The sequence below is a fragment of the Bubalus kerabau genome, chromosome X (genome assembly GCF_029407905.1).
Source record: "Bubalus kerabau isolate K-KA32 ecotype Philippines breed swamp buffalo chromosome X, PCC_UOA_SB_1v2, whole genome shotgun sequence".
Classification (NCBI taxonomy): domain Eukaryota; kingdom Metazoa; phylum Chordata; class Mammalia; order Artiodactyla; family Bovidae; genus Bubalus; species Bubalus kerabau.
Window position 1 is genome coordinate 91,967,319 of NC_073647.1, and position 6,000 is coordinate 91,973,318.

The window sequence follows — 6,000 nt, forward strand, 5'->3', positions numbered from 1 at the left end:
CTGACACTGTTTCCCTATCTGTTTCCCATGAAGTGATGGGACCAGATGCCATGATTTCAGTTTTCTGAATGTTGAGCTTTAAGCCAACTTTTTCACTCTCCTCTTTCACTTTCATCAAGAGGCTTTTGAGTTCCTCTTCACTTTCTGCCATAAGGGTGGTGTCATCTGCATATCTGAGGTTATTGATATTTCTCCCAGCAATCTTGATTCCAGCTTGTGCTTCTTCCAGCCCAGCGTTTCTCATGATGTAATCTGCATATAAGTTAAATAAGCAGGGTGACAATATATAGCCTTGACATACTCCTTTTCCTATTTGGAACTAGTCTGTTAGAATTAGCTAATTATGTAGCTCAGCCCTCAGCTTTTCAACAGGCATTAATGGAACTCCAGGAGGTAACTCCTGATCCAGCATCTGAGTCAAGCAAGCCTCTATTTGAGCCAGGAACCTGATAAAAAAAACATTGGGATCTGGGGGCCAATCTCTTGAGCCCCTCTGGGAAGGCCCTTACCAGGTTATTCTTTCTTCTCCCACAGCTGTCAGAGTGCCAGGAATTGATTCGTGGGTGCATTACACTCGAGTTAGGAGGCGGCACCCTGACCAGAGCTAAATGACATCATTTTATGTCTTTACTTTCTATGCTCTGACTTTGTACTTTTCAGATGGGCCTGATAATCTATGTGAGCCTACTTCTGCTGACTCCAAAAATCCTGAGTCTGCTGTTTGATCCTCAAGACAATGCCTTCTTGTCCTGGGCTCATTCCTCTGCTGCATTCCACAATTGGTCTAACTGCTGGGTTTGTACAGCGCTCCCCTCTTCATCAGTGGAAGGTGGGTTTCTCCACTTCAAGGAAAGGACTTTCTTCAACTCTGTGGTGACATCTAACAATCCTAAGATGGACTGATGTAACTATGGACATAATGTGACTTTTAATTTTGATTTTAACTTGGTTTAATGACTATTTTGCCTTACATCTGTAACTGTAAAACAGGGCTTGTTTCTAACTTATGTCTGAAAGCTTTTAAGTTACAAATGGTTGTCCAAGCTCCTATGAATGGCACAGCCCCCTCCAACTATTACTTGGGGCCCCTGGATCAGAGATCCTCAATATGAGGGTTAGAAGAATATGTTGCCTCAGCAACTGAGGGACCACGCCCCTAAACAGCAGGAAGTAGTTATGGAACGAAAATGATGCCCCTTTCCCTTGGCAACAGAATTCTTCTAAAAGAAAAGGGGGAAATGAGACAGTCAATCCTAGGCAGGTTGATAAGAAGTCCAAGGGTCCCCAAGGAGAGAGGGATCTGGAATTCTCAAGGAGGAAGAAAGGACAAACATTTTTCCCCCCTCTACATTCCTTAGGATTCAGTTCAGTTCAGTTCAGTTCAGTTGCTCAGTTGTGTCCGACTCTTTGTGACCCCATGAATCGCAGCACGCCAGGCCTCCCTGTCCATCACCATCTCCCAGAGTTCACTCAAACTCACATCCATCGAATTGGTGATGTCATCTAGCCATTTCATCCTCTGTCATCCCCTTTTCCTCCTGCCCCCAATCCCTCCCAGCATCAGAGTCTTTTCCAATGAGTCAACTCTTCCCATGAGGTGGCCAAAGTACTAGAGTTTCAGCTTTAGCATCAGTCCTTCCAAAGAACACCCAGGGCTGATCTCCTTTAGAATGGACTGGTTGGATCTCCTTGCAGTCCAAGGGACTCTCAAGAGTCTTCTCCAACACCACAGTTCAAAAGCATCAATTCTTCCGCGCTCAGCTTTCTTCACAGTCCAACTCTCACGTTCATATATGACCACTGGAAAATCCATAGCCTTGACTAGACAGAACTTTGCTGCTGCTGCTAAGTTGCTTCAGTCATGTACGACTCTGTGCGACCCCAGAGAAGGCAGCCTACCAGGCTCTGCCGTCCCTGGGATTCTCCAGGCAAGAACACTGGAGTGGGTTGCCATTTCCTTCTCCATTGCATGAAAGTGAAAAGTGAAAGGGAAGTCACTCAGTCGTGTCCGACTCTTAGCGACCCCATGGACTGCAGCCCACCAGACTTTTCCATCCATGGGATTTTCCAGGCAAGAGTACTGGAGTGGGGTGCCATTGCCTTCTCCGAGATGGACCTTTGTTGACAAAGTAAAGTCTCTGCTTTTCAATATGCTATCTAGGTTGGTCATAACTTTTCCTCCAAGGAGTAAGTGTCTTTTAATTTCATGGCTGCAATCACCATCTGCAGTGATTTTGGAGCCCCAAAAAATAATGTCTGACACTGTTTCCACTGTTTTCCCACCTATTTACCATGTAGTGATGGGACCAGATGCCATGATCTTCGTTTTCTGAATGTTGAGCTTTAAGCCAACATTTTCACTCTCCTCTTTCACTTTCATCAAGAGGCTCTTTAGTTCCTCTTCACTTTCTGCCATAAGGGTGGTGTCATCTGCGTATCTGAGGTTATTGATATTTCTCTCGGCAATCTTGATTCCAGCTTGTGCTTCTCCCAGCCCAGCGTTTCTCATGATGTCCTCTGCATATAAGTTAAATAAGTAGGGTGAGAACATCCAGCCTTGACATACTCCTTTTCCTATTTAGAACCAGTCTGTTGTTCCATGTCCAGTTCTAACTGTTGCTTCCTGACCTGCATATAGGTTTCTCAAGAGGCTGGTCAGGTGGTCTGGTATTCCCATCTCTTTCAGAATTTTCCACAGTTTATTGTGATCCACACAATCAAAGGCTTTTGCATAGTCAATAAAGCAGAAATAGATGTTTTTCTGGATCTCTCTTGCTTTTTCGATGACCCAGCGGATATTGGCAATTTGATCTCTGGTTCCTCTGCCTTTTCTAAAACCAGCTTGAACACCTGGAAGTTCATGGTTCACGTATTGCTGAAGCCTGGCTTGGAGAATTTTGAGCATTACTTTACTAGCGTGTGAAATGAGCGCAATTGTGCCGTAGTTTGAGCATTCTTTGGCATTGCCTTTCTTTGGTATTGGAATGAAAAATGACCTTAAGATTATATAACAATAATGTATCCTGCTTGAGGACAGTCTCTGGAAAGAAATCTTCTGGCTAATCCTGTTATCTTAAAATGTAAATTATGGGAGTGGGTCTAGTAAGGTCTTTACAACCTCCAGAGATTCTTTTGATTTACTGTAATAACTAATTAAAAGTATATAACTCCATTGCTAACAGTAGGGAGGGGGTACTCTTTCTGCCCCCTTCTGATATCTCTGTCAGAAGCTTTCTCTATCCCTTTTATATTTTAATAAAACTCTATTACACAAAAGCTCTGAGCAATCAAGCCTCATCTCTGGCCCCGGATTGAATTCTTCTCCTCTGGAGGCCAAGAATCCTGTCGTCTTTCGTGGTTCAGCAACAACCTTTCAATACCACATTTGTAGATTGGAAGAATCAATATTGTCAAAATGATTATACTATCCAAGGCAATCTATAGATTCAATGCAATTCCTATCAAATTATCAATGGCATTTTTCACAGAACTAGAACAAAAAATTCTCAAAATTTGTATGGAGACCACGAATAGCCAAAGCAATCATGAGAAAGAAAAACAGAGCTGGAGGAATCAGGCTCCCTGACTTCAGACTGTACTGCAAAGCCACAGTTATCAAAACAGGGTGGTACTGGTAAAAAAGTAAATATAGATCAATGGAACAGAACAGAAATATAGATCGATGGAACAGGAGAGAAAACCCAGAAACAAGCCCATGTACCTATGGTCAATTAATCTATGACAAAGGAGGCAAGAGTATACAATGTTGGAAAGACAGTGTTTTCAACAAATGGTGCTGGAAAAACTGGACAGCCACATGTAAAAAAAATGAAATTAGATCATTCTTTAACTCCATACACAAAAATAATCTCAAAATGGATTAAAGACCTAAATGTGAGACCGGACACTATAAAACTCCTAGAGGAAAACATAGACAGAACGCTCTCTGACATAAATCACAGTAATATCTTTTTTGATCCGCCTCCCAGAATAATGGAAATAAAAACAAAAATAAACAAATGGGACCTACTTAAACTCTAAAGCTTCAGCACAGCAAAAGAAACAATAAACAAAAGGAAAAGACAACCCACAGACTGGGAGAAAATATTTGTAAATGATGTGACCAATAAGGGATTAGTTTCCAAAATTTACAAACAGCTCATGAAGTTTAAAACAGCATCAAAACAAAAACTCATGCAAAAAATGGGCAGAAGTGATTCAAATGTATTCTTTTTAATGGATAAGCAATACTCTATTGTGTATATGTACCACAGCAAAACCAATACAATATTGTAAAGTAAAAATAATAATAATAATAAATAAAAATAAAAAATAGGCAGAAGACCTAAATAGACATTTCTTCAAAGAAGACATGCAGATGCCCAGTAGGCACATGAAAATGTGTTCAACATCGCTAATTATTTGAGAAATGCAAATCAAAACTGCAATGAGATATTGTAGTATACCTCACACCAGCCAGAATGGCTATTATAAAAAAATCAACAAACAATAAATGCTCGAGAGGGTGTGGAGAGAAAGCAACCCTCCTACACAATTGGTGTGAATGTAAATTGGTACAGTCACTATGGGTAACAGTATGGATGTTCCTTAAAAAACTAAAAGGAGAGCAACCCTATGACCCTGCAATCCCACTCCTGGATATATATCCAGGTATTTCATTCTGAAAAAAGGTCTTAATTCTCTTCTTTCTCTGTATGCATACTGAGTCACTTCAGTCATGTCCAAGTCTTTGAGACCCTATGGACCATAGCCCACCAGGCTCCTCTGTTCATGGAATTTTCCAGGCAAGAATCCTGGAGTAGGATGCCATTGCCTTTTCCAGGGGATCTTCCCAACCCAGGGATCGAACCCTTGTCTCTTACATCTCCTGCATTGGCAGGCGGGCTCTTTACCACTAAAGCCACCTGGGAAGCCCTCTTTCCTCTCTACCTGTTAACATTTGAAGATTTGTAAATTCAAGCTCACTAATATTCTTTTCTTTATAGTATGCTCTATTTCAATGCTTCCTAATACACTCTTCATCTTATTTATTGAATTATTCAGCTCCAGAATATCTGTTTGTTTTCATTTTAACATTTCAATCTTTTTGGTAAGATTACTTCTGTTCATTAATTTTATTCCTGAGATCACTGAATTGCCTTTCTGAATTTTCTTGTATCTTGTTGAGTCTCTTCATGACAACTGTTATAAATTTTCTATCAGTTAGAACACAATGATTTTATCTTTTGTTTCTGGAGAATTGTCATTTTCTTTTTTTGATACATTCTTACAGTGGTTCTTCATGGTACCTGATGAGTTAGTTGTTCCTTAGTCTGATGTTTGACGTATCAAACACCTTTATTCATTAGGTAAAATTTTATTTATCTTAAAAACTTGATTCTGTAATTCATCAGGGTAGAAATTAAAAACTTTTATTTTCCAGTAGGTGGCAATATACTACAAGTTTTTTTGTTTTTCTTTACCAGCACTACTTCTGATTATATTTGTGTGCCTGCATGCCCAGTCGCTTCAGTTGTGTCGATTCCTTGTGACCCTGTTGACTGTAGCCCGTCTGGCTTCTCTGACCATGGGATTCTCCAGGCAAAATGCTGGAGTGGGTTGCCATAGTGGGCATTTTCTGTCCTGTCAGAAGTGTTGCCCAGTACCCTTGTTATTACTGTTTATGCCTCCAGGGTTATTGGTGCCTTGTTGCTGCTGGTGTCACTGCTTGAGGCCTTAGGATGGCAGGCAATTCCACTGCATTCAGTATCTCCTGAGTCACAGGTTCTACCATTGCAAAGGAGGGAGGAGGTGGTGGCAGCCAGGGTCACAGGTGCCTCTAACCATGTTGGGTGTTGTTGGCATCACAGGTGCCACCTGTGAAGGGTAGAGGGCACCTCCATGCCTGGAGGGAAGGGATTACAGGGTCTGCTGCCACTGCTGCCTAGTTAATTATAGATTCGAGTACTGGAGTCATGTGCTTTCCTGCTTCAATGGGGT